The following is a 20,390-nucleotide window of genomic DNA, read 5'->3' as shown; positions in this document are numbered from 1 at the left end:
TACTCACAGCCCATAAGGACACACTGCCCCCACCCCCCCCCCCTGGTTCCAGAAACCACGACCTCAGGGATTCTATCCCGAGGAGATAAGACGGGTATGAGGTAAGTAAAGGACCCTTGAATCCATGTATTTGATATGCGCGAATGTTGTCCCCCTCCCTTCCCCTCTTTCCCCCCCCTCTGCAGGTTACATCAGAGATCACAGCCGAGGTGTGGCGAAGATCTGAAGCCTTGCCATGTCTGATACACGAAGCAGACTAGCGCCGCGAGGTGGCACCTAAGCACACCCACGAACTACTAATGTAACAGACAAACCAACAAATAGTATGACTCGATGAAAAATGATCACCCTTAATCCATGATGCGTGAATGGACACATGTCGCGTGTGAATGAAACTATGAGAGAACGTTTGTGTGTGACTGAAGCGCTGACTCAACTGGTCAAAGGACCAAGAATGCAAGGAGGGCGACACGATGGTGCCCCCTTTTCCTTTTTCTCAACGCATGTCCCCCGTACCCGACCTAATGCTCGCCCGTCCTGAACCGCATGCTTACAAAATACTAACACAGACCTGCGATGTCTTGTATCGAGTAATGCGCTGAATAATCTATCTTAAATACACGGCCGCTCCTTATGTTGCACGTGTACTATCTAGCCTATTGTTACACTCTCTCTCTCTCTCTCTCTCTCTCTCTCTCTCTCTCTCTCTCTCTCTCTCTCTCTCTCTCTCTCTCTCTCTCTCTCTCTCCCTCTCTCTCCTCCACACTCTCACTCTTCCGAACGACTAGCACCTAAATTGGCAAACCGCCACCCCTAGCACACCACCCAATTGGCTTCAAATACCGCCAGTATTTGCTCAAAACTTGTCTTTAATGCAATCACCCTAACGCTGTGTCACCACCTCTCCTTTCCAAAAAATATTTCGATGAAACCGAGATTTGGCCATAAAGGAAAGGACAGGTAAGACGACTGAGGTTCCCTAATCTGACCCGTAATAAGGGAACTACATGTCAGCGGCCCCTATGATGAAATAAAATGTCTCAGATGATGCGACCTTCCCCGTTCCGAATTGTCGCAATCCCCAAACCATAAAGGTAATCGAAACCTTCCCATCTTCCCAGGACGCACCCAGTATTGTGTTCAATTGCCCCAGATAAGAGTTTTTAACTATCCTCCACCCCCGATTGTAAAAGATGAGCCGACTTGCAACTAACGCAGGCCAGCTGTGGTTCCTAGAAGTGATTTTCGATAGGCAAATTTCAGAGTTTGGAATTCGAGAAAGGCCACTGAACGCTCACCAACTGAACTGTGGCCTTCTGCCGATAGTACCCTTATAACCCAAAAAGTAAGGTGATGTCCCCCCCCCCCCCCCATCGCAGTTTTCCATGTCCCTAGCTATTTTCCCATGAGACCCCTGTCTGTTCTAATTTAGTAATCAGGCCGTGAGAGACTGCATAGGACCCAGAATGATGGTTTACAAAGTTAAAGATTAGACCAAAACGAAGAAAATCATTGCAATGAATCTTGTGGAAAGCGAAAATGTTTAGTTAAAAGGCAGGATGCATTGATAAAATGAAAGATGTTTAGCCTATGTTCGTCCCTCAGCGAGATACCCATTAGTACCATGTTGATAGCTCACAAACACCCTTTTTTAAATATAAACCCCTAGAGAACGGTATAGCTTTGTCAGGCTTGTATTACGAAGGTGGGTCTCCATCAGATGAACTGTCGAAACTGTAATAAATAGTTGTAAAGGAAAGTCATAGTAAATCCAATAGGCCCATCACCGCCCATTTATATGTTACTTGTGAACCTTAATATAACGGACGTCTTCACTTCGTGCCTGGAGCTGGGAGAGAAATAGACTTATGTGTTTACCTTCCTCTACCAATTCTCTAAAGACTGTCTTTTCGAACTCATTTAAGGGTACGACTGTCGGAGGAAAGAAGAACCGGATGTGGGAGCACGTGGCCTGACTACAGATCTTGGAACACCTGCGACGTTGGCCGAGGCGAGACCGCGACAGAAAGGAGCTGCAGGACGAGGCACTATTTCCGACAAAGTGAGAGGAAAGGGCTAACCTGATGCCCCTGCCTAATGTTCAAATGTGTGCCGAAAGGTCCCCGCTCCCTAAACTCGGTCATGAGCCCGCCAACCTGAAATTTTCCGTTCCCCTGGTCTGTCCTTGGTCTGGCCTTCGCTCCATCCCCCTTTTTTCTCCGACCTACCCTATGGACTATTTGTACACTCTTCTTCCATCTGAACTTTCTTGACTATCGACTCCGAAAGACACAGGGCGAAAAAGACCTTTTTGACCAGAAGCGCGACGAAAGGGTCGTGCCCTGCAACACGGGACCTAGAATAGAGCTGGACCCTTAGCTCCACCGCCGGTGCTCCACAGCGCCAACAAAGGACGACAAACAGTACTGAGAACTCATTAACTTCGAACATTGACACCCTCAATCATCGTTTCTGCTACGTCTCGTTTCTTTCCCAGCCTATGCTCTAGCCAAATATATGTGGAGCCCGTATATAATAACCTGTATGCAATGTACTCACTGCTCGCTACAGAATCATTTTTGTATTACATTACTATGACTTTCCTGCAAACAAGTTTATCAAAGTTTATCAATAGGCCCGCCTCCTGAAACTAGAGATCCTAAATGAAATGTGTACGACTCCTTCATCTGGGTTCCTACTGCTTTCCTTATGTCCACCATAATAGACCTGAATAGGAAATGAACCAGCAAGATGTCTTGAATATGTTAAAGGGAGGACTGTGGAAAATTAGTACGGTTTGGTAAACATTATCTGCGCCATCTTGCCTTTTCCCCTGATGCCACACTTTTGTCGCGCGCGCCCGCCATTTTAGGTGCCTCGAGCAGGACCATCCCTTTTGCATGCCACTGGCCTCCGACATAGCCCTTCGCCCCCACCAAGCCTGCACGCTGACCAACCCCCCCCTCGCTCGCACCTGCCTTGAGTCATAAACCCCTCTTCAGCGCAGCTCTGCCTCAAAGCCCCATCCTGTTCCCAGCGCGACCCCTCCCTTCATTCTTTTCATAGTCCCCGGCCCTTTGATGCAAAACCCCCCTTTTTCCTGTGCCCGTTTGTCTTCCTCGTTCCCAGGCCGACACCTAGCTCTGCCGATACTGTTTATTGCCCCTCCCCGTACAGTAGAAAGCTCCCTCATCAAAAGACCCCCGAGTTGATCAAAGCCCCCACCCCATGAGATCCGATCGAACCCCCACATTCCATGAATCGGCGGAATATCCAGCTGCGCGATAATCATCACCTGTTGTGACCAGGGTGGGGACTTCTACTGTAAATGTGTATGGGAACGGGCCCAAGGGGGAGATCCCGGGAATGTCTTTCCGTACATCAAAGCATTTGCCATGAATATGTAACCTGTAATAAAACAATAAAACTAGTGTATAAGAGGCCAGGCCTCAGAGATGTGGTTAGAGCACCTCATGACGATACCTGCTGTCTGTTTTGTTGTGTTCTCCTCCGGAGAGAATAAACCTTGTTTCCTGCTTTCCAGTCTCCAGCGCCTGCCTCTTCATTGCTTAATAATTCGTGGGTTACAGAGGCAATACCGCCGGGCAAATATCGATTGTCCCAAACCTTTATTTTAACAACACGACTAACAAATGTTGGTATCCCTTAGACAACTGCATATTAAAGCATACGGACTGACTTATGGGTTGGTCACAGAACCCAGAAAAGCTGCTCCATAACATTCTAGTGAGCCTGCTCATATGCTTACATTTAAAGCTTCTGTTTGTCCTTGTAGTAACCTTGTCAAAAACCTTCCCTTTAGCCCCTTCGCTGCTGGGGTTATTCCCCCGCTGTGCTGGGGGGGAAGGGGGGCGCGCACAGCGCCCCCATGCTCATGACGAGCTGAGCTCGTCATGAGGCACGGCGCTCCTGTGCTCATGACGAGCTCAGCTCGTCACAGGTGTATTACCTCCCGTGGAACGCTCAGCACAGGAGGGGAATTCTCCCTTCACCTGAGCGTTCCACGGCTCATGACAAGCTGAGCTCGTCATGAGCACCGGAGCGCGTCATGAGCACTCGAAGAGGTTAGAGCTACATATTCCTTATGTTTGGAATTGAGCTGTATTGTGATTAAAGAAAGGCAATGAGCTGGACATTTACTTATTGTGTATATTGTTTGGCTGCTTTTGCTCTGAGTCTCTACCTACCACACTGCCTCCATGAAATGACTCGGACAGATCGCCCTCGCTATCCTATCCTGAGAGTCAAGCGCATTGGGTGCACGTTTGCCCTGTTTTCAGGTCCAAAGTAGAAGGGACCACTGGATACCAGAGGCAAAAGACCTCAACCCCCACAGGTGTGGCTCAGTAGTTCCTGTCTACCCATTGGCTCCTAGAACTCTTGTTATCTAAATTTGAGGCCAGACCATGAATTCCATAAATATAAGCTCTAGGATTATCACCCTTTAGAATTTGGAGGTGGTCACGGAGTGGAATGCTTTATATGTTTTGATTGTGAGGAGTACAACATCTGTATCATTAGAATAAATGAACTTTCAGTTTATTGATGCGTGGTACCAATGTCTTCTGTTTAATGATGGTAATTTCATGAACATTGATGTCATGCACCCTATCCACACATTACTCCAATTAAATCTGTTACCACTCTAAAGCGGCACTGTGTTTTCTCTTTGAAACTTTTGGGCCTCTGCATAGATTTGCTGAAGCTGCTGAGCCAACAAACTCTATCCGTGAACGTCATGCAGCAACATCTGTGCTAGACCACCTTGTGTACACCTTTTGCTAATTAAATACTACTTATTCCAATATGGATCAGCCAGGACAATTGTAAAAACATAATTTTTAACTGTCCATTGTTTCTGCTACCCGAGGACCCTGTTATATCAAAGGCATGTGCCCCTAAAGGTGTTCCTACAAGGGCAGTCACTGGCTCCATCAATACCTTGGAGGCCAACTGAGAGTTTAAGTTTGAGAGATTCCCTCTATGAAAAGTTTGGGATATGAAATACTTGTGGTCAAAAATGGTGGGTGCTGGGATCTAGGTGGCAATCACCACACTGGGATCAGCACCACAATGTTCACTTACAAAGACAAGTGAGAGCCTATCTCTCCATCCCCGTTCCATTGTATGCACACTCTCAGGGCAGCCGGAATCAAACGATCACAGCATAATCTAACCCTATTATAGTCAATGTTGACCATCTTTTGAAGCATATCATATACTTTAATTCATCAAGAGTTCTTAGATTTCTCATTACATATCAGTAACAGGAACCTGCAGAAGATTTAGGAAGTCAAGACATAGGTGCGCCTGGTATTCATTTGCTGGAACATACCCTCTTTGGTTTCTCGATTGAGCCTAAACACCAGTCGACATACCAGTCCCATCCCTTTTGATGTCTCTTATGTATGTATGTATGATGTATTTATGATGGTGTTGGTAATGCAAAGACAGGGCTTTTGACTCTAGCATCTTCCTTTGATGTGCCTCTTTTCAGAGTAGCCTTGGCAGCCAGCTGCTCTCATTGAATATGGGCTGGTGGTGGAAGAAATCTATGGCATGATACGCTTCAAAGGGATTGCTGATTTCTTCTTGCCACAGATAGAACTATCGTCTACTTTACTTTTGAGGAGCTTTTCCCCCAAAAACCTCTTTCATTCCTCCCTGCCTCTTGGGATTTTCGCTGGTCCTCCAGGGTTTGCAACTGTGACCCTCTGAGGCATCCAAGTAGGTATTTTGAAGCTTCTGTCTACCAAGATGGTGTTTTTGGAAATAGTTTCATCTGTTTTCTGTATTTCCAAACTGGAGGAGCTATTCACAAAGGTAAGTTAAACTTGTGAGTTAATTTACATGTGTAATTTACTCCAACACTTTTTAGTAACTTTACTACTTTTGGCTATTCACAAAATCTAAGTGTAGAGGTACTCAAAAGTGATATATAGGATTAATTAAAGTAGTTGAAATATATTTGAATAAAAAGTATATTTGCATTAATTTATAAATTCAAAAACTGTTGTTAAAATATATTATAATTAAATAATAAATGCTTTATGTTTAGATCTTTAGTAACATTCAATTACATGTATTTATATTTTAATTATTGAAAATAATATAACTTAATGTTTCATTATTTCCTATGGAGTTTTATTTTATGTCCCTAACTCTATTACTTGCTATGTGAGGCTGCTACACTACAAGTAGTAGGCCATGTGTGCTGCTGAACCTAATACTCTTTATTTTTTCACACTAGTAACTTAGTAAGTTTGGCTCCACTCCATTTTTCAGGAGGTGGTGAAGGGTACGATTACACCTTTGAGTAACTTTACACTCTGATTTTATGATAACCAAAAGTAGTAAAGTTACTGAAAGGTGCATGAGTAAATTACACATGTAAATTACTCACAAGTGTAAGTTACCTTTGTTAATGGCCCTCTTTGTTTTGTAAACAGCATTGTCATTCACTTTTTTTCAGTTCCTCCTGTTGGATGCCTCTATTCTTCATTGTTTGCTGACCTTCCTATTTTTTTCCTCTCCTTCCTCAGTTCTGGAGGTCCAGCTACAGACACTGTTATGCACAGCACTCTTTCTCTAAGCCTTGGCAGGACAGGCTCATTTTGGCAGGAGAATTCCCTTTTTTCTATCATTTGGACCTATTGGTACGATGAGGAAGTCCTCCTCTGCCACTCCTTGTCACTTGATTCAACTTTGTATTTCTCTTGCCCACTAGGCAGCTGATCAAGCTGTGTCAAAGTTTTTAGTAAAATTTTTCCTAATGCAATGAATGCCGAAGAGGAGGGAGCCAAGAAACACATTCTGAACACTTGTAATCTTTAAAAACAAAAATAGATATGTTCCAGAAACTAAAAATACAGTGCTCAGTGCCCCGTTCTCGTGCTGCGGTCCGGTCTTCATCTTCTCATCTTCTAATCCAGCGCACAGCCCTCAACAACTCCCCTAACCAATCCTGGTGCAGCTCTCATGCTGCTTCAGAGCAGTGCCAGGATTGGAGGGAGCAGCCTCTCTCGCCACTCCCTAGGACACTGGAGCCCTGCACTTGCTCTAACCCAGCTATCTTAAGACAGCTGGGTTAGAGCTTTCAAAGTGCGCATGTCTGGCTGGCTCTCGCAAGATGTTTGGCCAAAGGCACATACGCACTTTGAAAAGTTCTCAGGCAGCCTGCCCTCTTCCCTGCTGCTACCACGCAGCAAGCCCTGCCTCACCCGTTCTGACCATCTGTTCAGGATGGGGAGGTTGAAAAAAATAATGGTAATAAATGAACTTTATTACCATTTTATTTTTAATTTCTGGGGCATTTTGGTTGGTGGGTGTGACACTCCTCCGCTTAAAAGAAGGAACTGCACCTGAGGCACTGTAAGAAACAATAACAGAGGCTCTTGGTGTGTACATGTATAAAGCAAACTAATGTGGTTGGGATAGACAGCCTGGGAATACAGCTGCGAATACACAGCACAGTCTCTAAAATATTCAGAGAGCACCTGAACATTTTGCTAAAATGTTGGTGAGTATCTCATGTTTCATTTACAAGGCAGTCATCAAGACAAAAATCAGTGTGCAACTCGAAGAGAGCAATAAGCGAACATGCTGGAAATAGCGTTGTTTTGGCACAGGAGGGCTAGGAAGACACATCAGTATTGGGAAAACTGTAAATGAGTAAAGACAGTCACAGCTCGGCAGCGCATGGATGACGATGCACTAACAGGGAACTACTGCTACGTAAGTACATGTTGATATGATTATAGTACTGAATATCGACCCACAAAATACTGTGTATAAGAATATCGATGACAGACTACAGAGGGACACAATATTGAAAAGTAAGTGCATATAGTGAAGAATAGATGTATTATTCCTAACTCCACTTCAATGGACCTGGAAGATATCTCTGCTGCACAGGTACAAATATTAAGACTTAGGCATAGAAAATCTAGACTCACTTACCTCTCTATAGTTTTTAATTAGTATTTTTCCCTTGCCATTCTAACCCATTGATATTCTGGGGTTAAGATTCAGGGGGCTCAAGCATTGACACGGATTCCTGCTAGGCATATTGGGTTGCCCTTGTTCTTATCCACATCTCTACCTGGTCCAGTGCTAGATGCGTCCATTTAGCATCTTTATTCCTCTGAATCTAGGTAGATGCATCACTTTGTAAACCCCTGTACCACATTATACCTGCGCCAGGTATAATGTATGCATGGTGGGTGTTCCCCCGCATCAAAACCTCGTAGAATTGGCACATCGAAATCTATAAGATTTCAGTGCGTCACTTCTAGGACGCCATCGTGTAAAAACTTTACTCATGGCGTCAAGGGTGATGCAGTGCATTAAAGATAGGCCTCCCCCAAGCATTGCTGCAGTTGCGTCCTGCTCGCGACCAACTCCAACAATGCATGATTTTTGCACCGACGATACCTCAGGATTCCTGATGAATGTCTTTCCTTGTGACATGGAGAGCCGTACAATGAATATGGCGCCTCCATCGTGCCGTAAGGAGGGCGCAGTGGAAACTGTTGCATCGGTGTTTTGTCGCAGCGATGCAACAGTTTTCAGAAATAAGCCCCTTTATTTCCCATGAGATATTGAGGATGGTTGTTGCTTTTTCTGCTTAGTTTGCACCCCACTTGTTGCCCTCTTTGTCTTTTTTATTAAAATTAAGACACTTTGACAAACCTGCCTTGCTGTTTGGTTCGCCCGTGGATTCTTTGCATCTCCACCAACGCCTCGCGGAACCCGCTGCGCGGGTCCCGCTTCGCAGAGGGGCGCTCTCCTTCGTGGGCTGTTAGCTGCTGCTGGGGTAAGACAGGGGCTGAGGGCTGCGAGCAAGAGGGCTGGGACTACATTTCCCAGGAGTCCCAGTAACCCCACCCGTTCCACCTGGGCTGCTCTCCCTCCCCGCCCCCAACGACCGGGTGATTTAATACCGGCTTGGACTGCACTTCGTGGGACACTTTGACAAACCTGCCTTGCTGTTTGGTTCGCCCGTGGATTCTTTGCATCTCCACCAACGCCTCGCGGAACCCGCTGCGCGGGTCCCGCTTCGCAGAGGGGCGCTCTCCTTCGTGGGCTGTTAGCTGCTGCTGGGGTAAGACAGGGGCTGAGGGCTGCGAGCAAGAGGGCTGGGACTACATTTCCCAGGAGTCCCAGTAACCCCACCCGTTCCACCTGGGCTGCTCTCCCTCCCCGCCCCCAACGACCGGGTGATCATCGTAATAGCTATATTTTAACGTGTGAATACCGCTGCGCGGGAGCGCGCGGGAGTTCGCCGGGAGAAGCCCGGGACAAGGGCGGGACCGTCTGTGGCCGTCCGGGGCCGAAGGAGGCCGGGCTGGGCCGCCCCCCTTGGTTCACGCACTTGACCCAAGGTACCTGTTTGCTACAATCTGCGGCGAAATATATCTTTGCACTTGAATGATGCCGTCTCCGGCCAAGGAGAGCACACCGTTGAAGCCGGGAGGAGCTAAAAGCAGGACCTTAGAGAATTATTTCTCACGGGCCGGGGGGGAGGGGGACAAAGAGTGTAACCTGTCTCGGCTAAGAGCAGAAAGGAGACGCTCAATAGACAATCTGAAAAATACCCCTCTCGGAGAACAATCTACTACGCCCAGGGAGGAGTTGTCTTTTATAGATGATGTCCCACTTCTGTTGAGGGATCACATGAATACTACACCAGCAGAAGCTATGATCATAGCCCCAGTTACTAGTCCTAGTCCCACCAGAGTGACCATAGACCTAGTCTCCCAACCACTGCGGGACCCCAAGGCCAACACAAACCCACCCATATCAGTAAGCGTGCAAAGATCTCATGGGCCCCCCCTAACAAACGTAGAAGGAAGTCGAAGGGCGTACAGGGAAGGAACAAATCTAAAAATTCCCGTCTGGACTTTGGGAAGTCTGCTGTCAAACCGCCTGTAGTAGTGGCAAAGTCACAGGCTGATTCTCACTCTAAACCTGTTGACCAGGATAACCCAGCCCCCGCCCCGACAATAAAGGTGGGAACTAATATTGCTAACCTCCCCCTATCTGTTGTTCCCCTGGGGAATCTGGAATTCTTGTTAAGGTCTCTATTATTACCAATCAGCGAGAGTTTAAAAAAGATCGAGACTAGACTAACCGCACTGGAGTCCGCAGTAGGTAGTCTGAAAATCCCGGCTGAGCACCAGGAAAGGAATTTAGCACCCAGCTCTATTAACGTAGCCACCGAACAGCCTGTACATAGAGCCTTAAATACACTCCCGTTACATGCAGTAAATACGGTGGGTTCACAACAGCCCGCAAAGAATAACTCCGTACCAACCAGGCCTTCTAACTTTAACATCCCTATTCCCCCGTCTGGCCCGGTCAATTTGGTACAGCAGGCAGACAGTACCACACTGATCCCCCTAATGAAGCTTCCCCCAAGACCACGTAGGCCCAATCTACCCCCCGAGACCAATGATTTTACTGTTGTCTTGGCAGGAGTTCCCCCACTTGAAGCAGGGGAAACTGAGGACTTCTGTGCCTTGAAAAGTAGGGTCATTAAGTGGCTAAACATAAATAGACCTCTCCCGTTACACCTTAATAATGAAATCATAATGGTAAGAAGGGTGCCATGGGTGGGGAGAACCCAGAAATCTATTGTTGGGGATTGCATACTGATAAGTTTTAGGGATACAGATACAGTGACCTATATTTGCCAAGGGGAAAACAGATCTAGGGAATCCACTATTCATACCCTTCGGGTGTCTTTCTTTTTTCCTATTAGCCCAGCCCCACTGCAGTCGCAACAAAAGCAAAACAACTGGGAGAGGGTTGGCAGGAGGGGGAGACACCAGGACTCTAATCATAGATCATCACTTGGCCGTCAGGAACCTCCTTTTCACACCTATAATCGGTTCAATGGTCTGAATGATTTAGAGGGGGTTGATTGACAGATGGATAATGCCCCTCAGGGTCATATGGAAGAGAGTGCCCAGGTAGAGGTGGTGGGTGAACGGAGCCCTAACGTTCAACTAATTGTAATGTCTGACGTAGGAAATCCAGGGTATGATGAACCGAATGTTACATTAATAGAATGTTCAGGAGGGGGGTACGGGCTGGCCACGCAAGGTCCGACACAGGAGACTCTATTACACCAACAGGAGGGTTTAAAAGTGCGAGGGGAAGGTATGAGACTGATTTCCTGGAATGTTGCGGGGATAGTGGGCAAATTCTCCAACAAGGATTGGGTCGATTACATTAGAAACTTTCATGTTATATGTCTCCAGGAGACATGGGCGTTGGCAAGTGATCACCACCTACAGGGTTATAAGTGTTTTTTTGTTTCCGCCCGAAAATCTAGATCGGGGAGAGCAATGGGTGGGTTGTCCATCTACGTAGATTTAGACCTCCCAGGCACCTGGTCTTCTCCAGATTGGAGTCTACATGGGATCCAGGTAGCTCGGTTTTTTGTGAAGGGGCTAAGATTCTCTGTCTTTAACATCTATAACTCAGAGTCAGTAAATAATTGTATCCCCCTACTAGCGGATTTAGACCAGAGGCTGGAATCAGAAACAATATCCCAAAACAAGGGGCAGCCCTGCGGGTTATTATTAATGGGAGATTTTAATTGTCATCTCTGCCCAGCACTGGTCAAGGCAAACTCAGACTGGTCACAATGCCCATTGAAAAAGGGGCCGCACTTCTCTCACACACCCACTGGATCGGCTCTGGACCTCCTACTGCTTAAGTATGACTTAGAACATACTATTAATATGATTGACCCTCAGTCAGATGGCACACTCCCCCCAACTTTTAAGGGTAGGGGCTGCGCGTCCTTTATAGATTATATTTTGGTCTCGAGATCCCTGATAAATAAAATAAGCAGGGTAGGGATAGAATGGAGCAGTTTTAGCGATCACAACCCGCTTGTATTGGTGCTCTCGTATAGGGTGGGGGCCGGGACAAACCCCCGTGATACAATCGAGGAGAAGGCAACGGACCAAGGCAGGCGGCTGAAATGGTCCAAAATAGATGGTGCAAAGTTTTTTAAAACCCTGGGTGACAAGGGTTTACATGCCATTAACGATTGCCTAGATTTAGAAGTTCAGGGAGCAACGTTACTGGATGCATTTGAGCAGATTGCCAATTTGATTGATGGCCTACTTAAGTCCGGTGCACCCTCACGTAACCTGGTCAACCCACAGTGGTTTGACAAAGACTGCTCCAAGGCACTAAGGGAGCTGAAATGCTGCCTGAAGCAAAAACCGAGGGACTCCCAAAAAGTTAGGGCGTGCAGAGTGAATTATAATAATGAAATTAAAAGGAGGAAACTTGCACTGCAGGCTGAAGCGTGGGCAGATTTAAGAGAAGCAGGGGAAAGAAAGGATCTCGCAGGTTTCTGGAGAATTATTAATAACCCGACCTTTCAAGAGAAGGATTCCCCAGATATTGGGGCTAACATCCTCCCTGAACAGTGGACAACACATTTTAGAGGCTTATATAATTATGAGTCTGGTACCTCTGCAGAACCATCGGTAACTATAAGTCAGATTTCCCCGGTGGTATTTTCCCTCAAAGAGATCATAGTAGGGATGGAGGGTTTGACCAAGAATAAAGCTCCGGGTCCGGATGGGATCCCCCCTGACCTATTCCTCAGTAACATAGACTTATGGGCCCCTTTAATGACCAGGGTCATAAATACTGCCATCTCTTGTGACCTTCCGCCATCGTGGTCAAAAGCAATTATTGTGCCAATTTTTAAAAAGGGCAATAGGGACGACCCTAAGTGTTACCGGCCAATCTCCCTTATTGACGTATCGGCCAAACTTCTGGGTAGGGCAATCCTGAATAGATTGTCGGAGTGGACCGACGAGAATAACATCTTCTCGGATACCCAATACGGGTTCAGGACAGGGAGGTCCACTAGCGATCAATGCCTGAACCTTTACATGCTGACTGCCAAATACACTCTGGCCAGTGAAGAACCTATCTATATGGGTTTCATGGACTTGGCAGCAGCATTTGACCATGTCAACAGAGGGAAGTTATGGGACCTGATGTCAAGCATGGGGATTGAGAGTGGTTTAATCGCCATATTAAGGGAACTACACAGTGACACCACGGCCAGGGTCCGATTTAACAGGGAGGGAGGTCTGACTGACTCCTTTCCATGTAAGAGTGGAGTCAGACAAGGCTGTATCCTCGCCCCTTTTTTGTTTTCCCTTTATATTAATAATTTGGAGCAGTTTCTTTTGGGTCTAAAAGCTGATTGCCCTAGGGTTGGCCAGAGACATATTCCTGTCCTGCTTTACGCGGACGACGCGGTTTTGATCGCGCGCACTCCGCGAAGTCTACAAATTCTGATAGACGGGTTCGTCAAGTTCATGAGCACCTTGGACTTATTTGTCAACCTGAGTAAATCTTATGTGCTCCTGGCCGGTAAAAAAACGTCCTCTAAGTTCACCTATACAATTGGTACTCATATTATAGAGGAGGTTAAAACGTTCTCCTACCTGGGAGTGACTTTTGATGGTGCTTTGCAGTTTAACTCCCTGGTGACAGAACGCTGTAGTAAAATGATTGCCTCTAACGGGGCAATAGCAGGCTATGGCAGGAGATTAGGTCGTTGGAGCCCGGAACAGGTAGTGAATTTGTACCGCTCCGTAACATGCTCAAAAGTAATTTACGGGGCAGAAGTATGGGGATTTGTGAACACTACCAGAATCCAACAGGAAGAAAATAAATACTTGAAATCTGTTCTGAGGGTACCATCCAGCACTGCTGGATTTATAGCACATAGGGAGCTTGGGAGGCCTTATCTGGAGGACCTGTTAAAACTCAGGCCAATTGTGGCCTGGTTAAAAATATGGGCTAACCCAGAAGCGCACTTAAGTAGAGAAATCTTACTGGATTGCTTAGACAGGACCAATTGTATGCGCATCCCCTGGCTCAAATACGTGAAAAAATCCCTAGAAGATTTAGGCTTCGGAAACCTCTTCACGAACCCAACAACAATCTTAGCCCAGCATAAAAAACAAATAGGGGAATTTTTTCTAGAGCGGAAATCCCGAGAAAGAGCTGAGGCAGAAATACTTAAAAAGACTGTGAGGGCACATAACCTGGTGAAGAGTGTGGAGGGTATGGAGCCTTACCTGTACCTAATGCATAATGCACAGGACAGATTCCTTATGTGTCGTTTTAGATTAAATTTATTGTCTTTTGTGTTGGCTTCACCAGCAGGCTTTTCTATGTCAATTGAGCAGAAGGGACCCTGCGGCTGCGACAACAGGTCTCCGCAGGACTCGCTTCATTTTGTTTTGCTCTGTCCATACTACTCTATGCCCAGGCGCAGTTTCCTTGTAAATATTTTAAAAAATGCCCATCAGGAACATGCTAGGGATGCACTAGTCTTCTTGCAAAAAGCCTCCGATCCACTTACCTTGTGTTGTGTAATGAATTTTATTAAGGTTGCGGTCCGATTAGGGATGACCAGGGGCTAGTTATGAAAGTTTTTTACCATCAAATGTATGTTTATGTACTTGTATACAGATATTTTTATCTATGTTAACTTTGTACAAGGATCTTGTTCAATGTTTAATAATTTTTTAAACAATGTATATATGCTTGTGCTTTTATGGTGTTTTTTAACCACCGAATAAAGATTCTTAAAAAAAAATTTAAAAAAAAAGTCACTGAGAGACCAGCCTGCCTCATCACAGTCCTGGACGCCCTCTCTGTACTTCCTTGGATTACCCCAGGAATACTAGGGTTTGCTTGGGAGTCCTGGGTTTGTACTTTCCTGCTCACATCGGATGGCACAAAATAAGGGGCCTGGGGCATATATTTATTGCATTATTTTCTGGGGGTCAAATAGGTAAATTCTGTCTGAAGGACATGTCAACCCTCAAGTTTCAGGACAGGGCCACAGAAGAGTAGGATTCGTATAAATACACCTGTAATCACGTCGAACACCACAGGAAAACAACTTTAGGGTAATCTATCTGTCACAACTTACCGCTCCAAGGACAAAGGTCTCAAATTGAGGTCTACTGTAACCCGAGACTTCTCTATTAAGGAGAGTGCTTTCCAGTTTCTCATCAATGCGAATGAATCTTTTAAAAACAGTTGTACATTCTAGTACTTTTTTTACATCTCCGTTGGGCTTTGCGTCTCCTTTTACTCAAGCAGGCCCCAGGTGTGAGTTACAGAGCGCGCAAACCTGTAGAGTATCCGTATCTCGAGTGGGGCTTGTTAAGTGATGGCCGTCAGCCACGCGCCGTGTGGAAGCGTGCCTCGCGCTGGCAGACGTCCTGACAGCTCACCTCTCTCTCCTCCCCCATCCCACGTCTCATGTTCTCTTCAAGGGCAGAGAGCTCCTTGTTAGCCTGACACCTTACGAGATGACTCTACTCCAATGTCAATCAGCAAGGGAAGTAGGTGACCCAGCAGTCTCTCTCTCTCTGGCCTCCGCCCTGCCTGTGTTCCCCCTTTTCAGCCTCTAACAAAACTTTACTTTTTTTCAATCTGTGTTCTTCCTTATCTTCCTTGCTGTAGGCACCTCAATATCTCTTCTGTTCCTTGTTATTCCTCTCCTACACATTTCTTCTCCTGTTTTCCCTCTACACAGATCCCTTTCTGTTACCTCTCCATTCTATGGGCCTCATTTATGAAAAGTGACGCATCGCTGCGTGAAAACAGCGATGCGTCACTTTTCATTGCGCCCTCCTTGCGACACCAATGATGCGTCATATTTACAGTATGACGCATCATGTCGCAAGGAGTTACAGATACGTCAGTATTTCTGACGTATCTGTAGGCGCAAAAGTGACGCATTGCTGGAGTGTGTCACAAAAGTGACACAACTCCAGCAATATGTCCTTTCACATGGGGCAAGCCCCATGTGAAAGGGCCTGCGTCAGTCTTACGCCTGCTGTGAGGCAGGCGTATGAAATTGACGCATTTGAGTCCTAGAAGTGGCGCAGTAAAATCACATAGATTTCGCTGCGTCACTTCCATGACCCTTTCTTGCGCCAATACGCCCCTTGCATACATTATACTCGGCGCAGGTATAATGTGGCGCAGGGGTTTACAAAGTGACGCATCTACCTAGATGCGCCACTTTGTAAATATGGCGCAACAAGGTGCATTTTTTACGCCACTGGTGCGTCACAAAAAGTGACGCACCGGCGGAATAAAAGTGACGCATGGCCTCATAAATGAGGCCCCATGTTCTCTCACCTTAGCTGACTCAGTTGACCGATCTGTCCTTCTCTGTCTTTCAGTGTTGGTTTTCTTCTTTTAGTGGCCTCTATCTTTTCGTTCCCCCCCCCCCTCCCATTTACCTATCTCTCGGTCTCTCTGACCACCATTCCTCTGCTGACATTTCCCTCTATCTATTAACCTACTATCATTCTACCAGTGTGTACGCCACCTATTATTTTTGTCAGTATTTCTGTCTTTCTCCCACTTCCTTGCTATTTCATTTTCATTGTCTGCTTTCTCCTCCCTCTCTTCCTCCCTAGCTAGTTCCCTCCCTGCAATTTCCCTCCCTCTCTCTCAGACTCTTTCTATCTCCTTCTCTCGCTCGAGCTCCCTTTCCCTCTTCTTCCATCCTACCCCTGCTCTCTACCCTCTTTTTGGCATTTACTCTGCCCATTTCTTCTTTTCCTTTCAACTCACTCTATTCGATCTCTTTTTTCGCCTTCTATCTCAGTTTGTTTCTCACTCAAGCTTTCTTTCTCCTTCCAGATGTGCAGGAGAACCCCCCCCCCAGTTGGGCAGCAGAAATCTTTCCATCTGCAGAGCCGAAATTCCCAGTTGTGAAACAGCTCTGGATGGACAATGCTTTAGAGCTGTGCAGAAAAATATTTTGGGTGAAAAGGGTATTGACAATAGCCTCAATTAACGGAGCAAGCAAAACTGAAGCATCCCACAAGCTCCCAGTAACAGAACAAGGAAGTAGGAATCCACCTCCTTATCAGAGAAGTGGCCACGCCTATGGGCAAGCATTCCTTTAATAATGCTGAGGAGCAGAAGCATGTACCTGATAGGGTGGGCGGCTGTCATCGAGAAATCTGTATATCAGTGGTCAGCCCAGTTTGCAGGGTCGGGGACTGTGTTAAATCTATGAGGTAATGTGTCCCGAGAGACAAGATTCAAACAGCATTTCAAAATACAGTCAATAAGAAAGGAGTGACTCAAAAAGCGAGTTAGAGATCAGGAATTATACCAAAAAGATGAAGGTGTTTTGTAAATTAAATTCAGTTTGTGTGGAGGGAAGCTCTTTCTGTCTCTCACCGGCAGCGCTACACTTCCGGTTTTCGCAGAGCACCGAGGTCAGCAGGCTAGTGTCCCTGTCCTCACTATTTAAACTCATGCCTCCCACGACGCACAGCGGGCGCGCCGGCGGTGTGCCAAAGGCGCGCCAAAGGCAAGCCCGTCTGCACCCGTCCACGGCCAGATGGGGCCTGGGGCCAGAAGCCCTGTCCAATTTCATCATGGTCCTCTCAAATACCCCCGAGAAGCCCTCCTGTCCCTTCGGTTTAGCTACTGCACACACGATGCTCCCCTTAACTGTGACCTAAGCTCCGTACACTGTTCTGGATGTGTTTTTTCTCTTTCACCTTCCGCATCTAAACTAAACACGAGCGTTGTAGATCTTGTACAGACCTCCCATATTAAGAAAAATGTGATCAAACTCTTGGATTTTACCTTTTTTAGCCTAAATTGCAGATCACTCCCAAAACATAAAAGAGACATCTATGACCTGCTCTCTGTCTCTCAACCAGACGCCATCTTCCTCACTGAGACATGGCTAAGCGATAGTTCTGGCCCGGATATCGCGATTGCTCTCTCTCCCCGAACTACACATATCTTGGTAGAAACCGTGTTGGTAAGGAAGGAGGAGGGATAGCAATTATTTTTAAAAACAACTATAAATGCAAATGGGATGACCTTGACTTCCAGGACTGTGAAGCCGGTCTTTTTAAACTTTTGCTCTCACCTAATTTCACTATCTCAGGAACTCTAATCTATCGCCCTCCAGGACCAGCCAGTGCTTGGGCTGCCTCACTCCCTGATGGCATTGCCCCGCTCTTACTTCAGGCTACCAATTTCTTGATCGTGGGCGATCTTAACATACACCTTAACGATACCTCCTACCCCACTAGTGCCAATCTCATTGCTGATTTATCTGCTTTGAACCTCACTCTCCACAACTTCGGCCCCACGCATAAATCAGGCAACTTACTAGATCCAATCTTCTCTAACCTTACCACCGTCTTATGTAAACTTGCTAGCCCCATTCTTTGGTCCGATCATTTTCTTGTTGAATTCCAAATTAAATGTGAGCAACATTCAACGAATCTTTTATTCCCACCTGGGTCTAGGAATGGCAGAAACTGGAAAAACCTGGATGTAAATAAATGTAACCTTTTTCTAGAAAACACCAGACCGGTAGCCTCCATTAAAACCCTGGATGATGATGCGGTCATCCATCATTGGCTTAGCTCATCTATTGACGCATGTCTACCCCCGTCTAAAAAGAAATACAACCACCACTACCCTCCCGCCCCGTGGTTCTCTGAAGCACTCAAACAAGTAAAAAACAAATGCAAAAACTTAGAGAGACACTGGCGCAAATACTACGATCCTAGAACTAAATCATTGTACAAATCAGCCCTAAGCAAATATCACTTACTATGTAACAACGCTTGGGCAGAGCACGCTAATCTAACCGTTTTATGTGCAAAAAACTGCCCCAAAGTACTTTTCAAAGTTGTCAAAGAACTCTCAGGCGCCTCCTGTCAGCCAAAACCCCCTTGCCTTGACTCTAAACAATGTGATGGTCTAGCTGATTTCCTTGTCGACAAAATTGTTAATATCTATGCTGATTTTGATAAACTGACGCGTACTCCAACAAATTCACAAGCCGACAGTGTCCCAAATCAACATCCCCCTCAGGAAATCACTCTAGCCAATAATGGCACCAGCTTAGACAAATGGACTCTACTTGACATCACTACGTTTCGCAATATCCTTAGCAGTATTAAATCAGGGTCCCCAAACGATCCACTTCCCCCCTCGGTCCTTCAAACTTTGAACTATTCCACACTTAATCTAATTATGGAGTTACTTAATACCTCTTTACTTGAAGCTAAGGTCCCTGCAGCCTGGAAACATGCCCCTGTTGAAAAAAGCAAATTCTGTTCCAGAGGTACCATCAAACTTCCGCCCCATCTCCCTTCTCCCATTCTTTTCGAAAATTCTGGAGAAACATATCAATGTCCAGCTCACCAACGTTACGGAGACTCACAATTCCCTTCACACTTCCCAGTCCGGCTTCAGGGCAGGTTTTTCCATGGAATCAACACTGTTGGGTATCATTGAAAACATCCGTCAAAAGGTTGACAAAGGAGAAATCGTGGCACTTATTTTACTTGATCTAAGTGGCGCGTTCGACACTGTTTCCCATACTATCCTCCTAAACACCCTACACTCCTGTGGTATCACTAGCCTAGCACTCAAGTGGCTATCCAGCTTCCTATCGAACAGGACTTTCCAAGTCTTTTCCCCTACTGCCAATTCCAAAACTCATGTATCACAGTATGGAGTCCCTCAAGGCGCCATACTGAGCCCCTTGCTCTTCAACATATATGTCAGCCCTCTGGCTAGAATAGCTGAGCAAGCTGGGCTCACGGTATATTCCTACGCTGATGACACCCAGATCATTTTCCTTTGTCCACCCAACAAACTGTAATCTGAGCCCTCATAACATCAAGACTGGATTATGGTAATGTTCTTTACCTGGGTGCAAGCAAGGAAGTGCTGCACAGGTTACAGGTCATACAGAACTCTGCGGTTAGATTACTCTGCAAACTTCCCAATAGAACTGCTACCTCAGCTTCACTACGTGACCTTCACTGGCTTCGGATTGATAATCGTGCCAAATTCAAAGCATTGTGCTACATGCATAAGATTAACTCTGGTGAAGCACCTCATTATCTAAAGGCCTTAGTACACCACTATCGCCCCCGCCTTCTTCGATCCTCCAACCAACACAAATTCCAAGTCCCTAGGATCAGACGAGCCAGAATGGGAGGACGCTCCTTTTCCTATCTGGCTCCCTCACTCTGGAACTCTCTCCCCTATCATCTACGTACTGAACAACACTATCTTAAATTCCGTAAAGATTCAAAAACCTGGCTTTTCAATCAATAGTCCCCTTACCTCTTGCCTAGCCTTTCATCCTTCTGTGTTCTCTAGCACTGGGAAACCTTCGGGTAGCTGAGCGCTGTACAAATGTAATAATAATAATAATAATAATAATAAAAATGCAATACAGATATGCAATGCAGCAATAATTTATTGAAGTCAATAAAGTCCATATAAAT

This window comes from Lissotriton helveticus, chromosome 7 (genome assembly GCF_964261635.1).
Source record: "Lissotriton helveticus chromosome 7, aLisHel1.1, whole genome shotgun sequence".
NCBI lineage: Eukaryota > Metazoa > Chordata > Amphibia > Caudata > Salamandridae > Lissotriton > Lissotriton helveticus.
The sequence above is the reverse complement of the archived record's forward strand: the minus strand, read 5'-3'. Positions refer to the sequence as shown.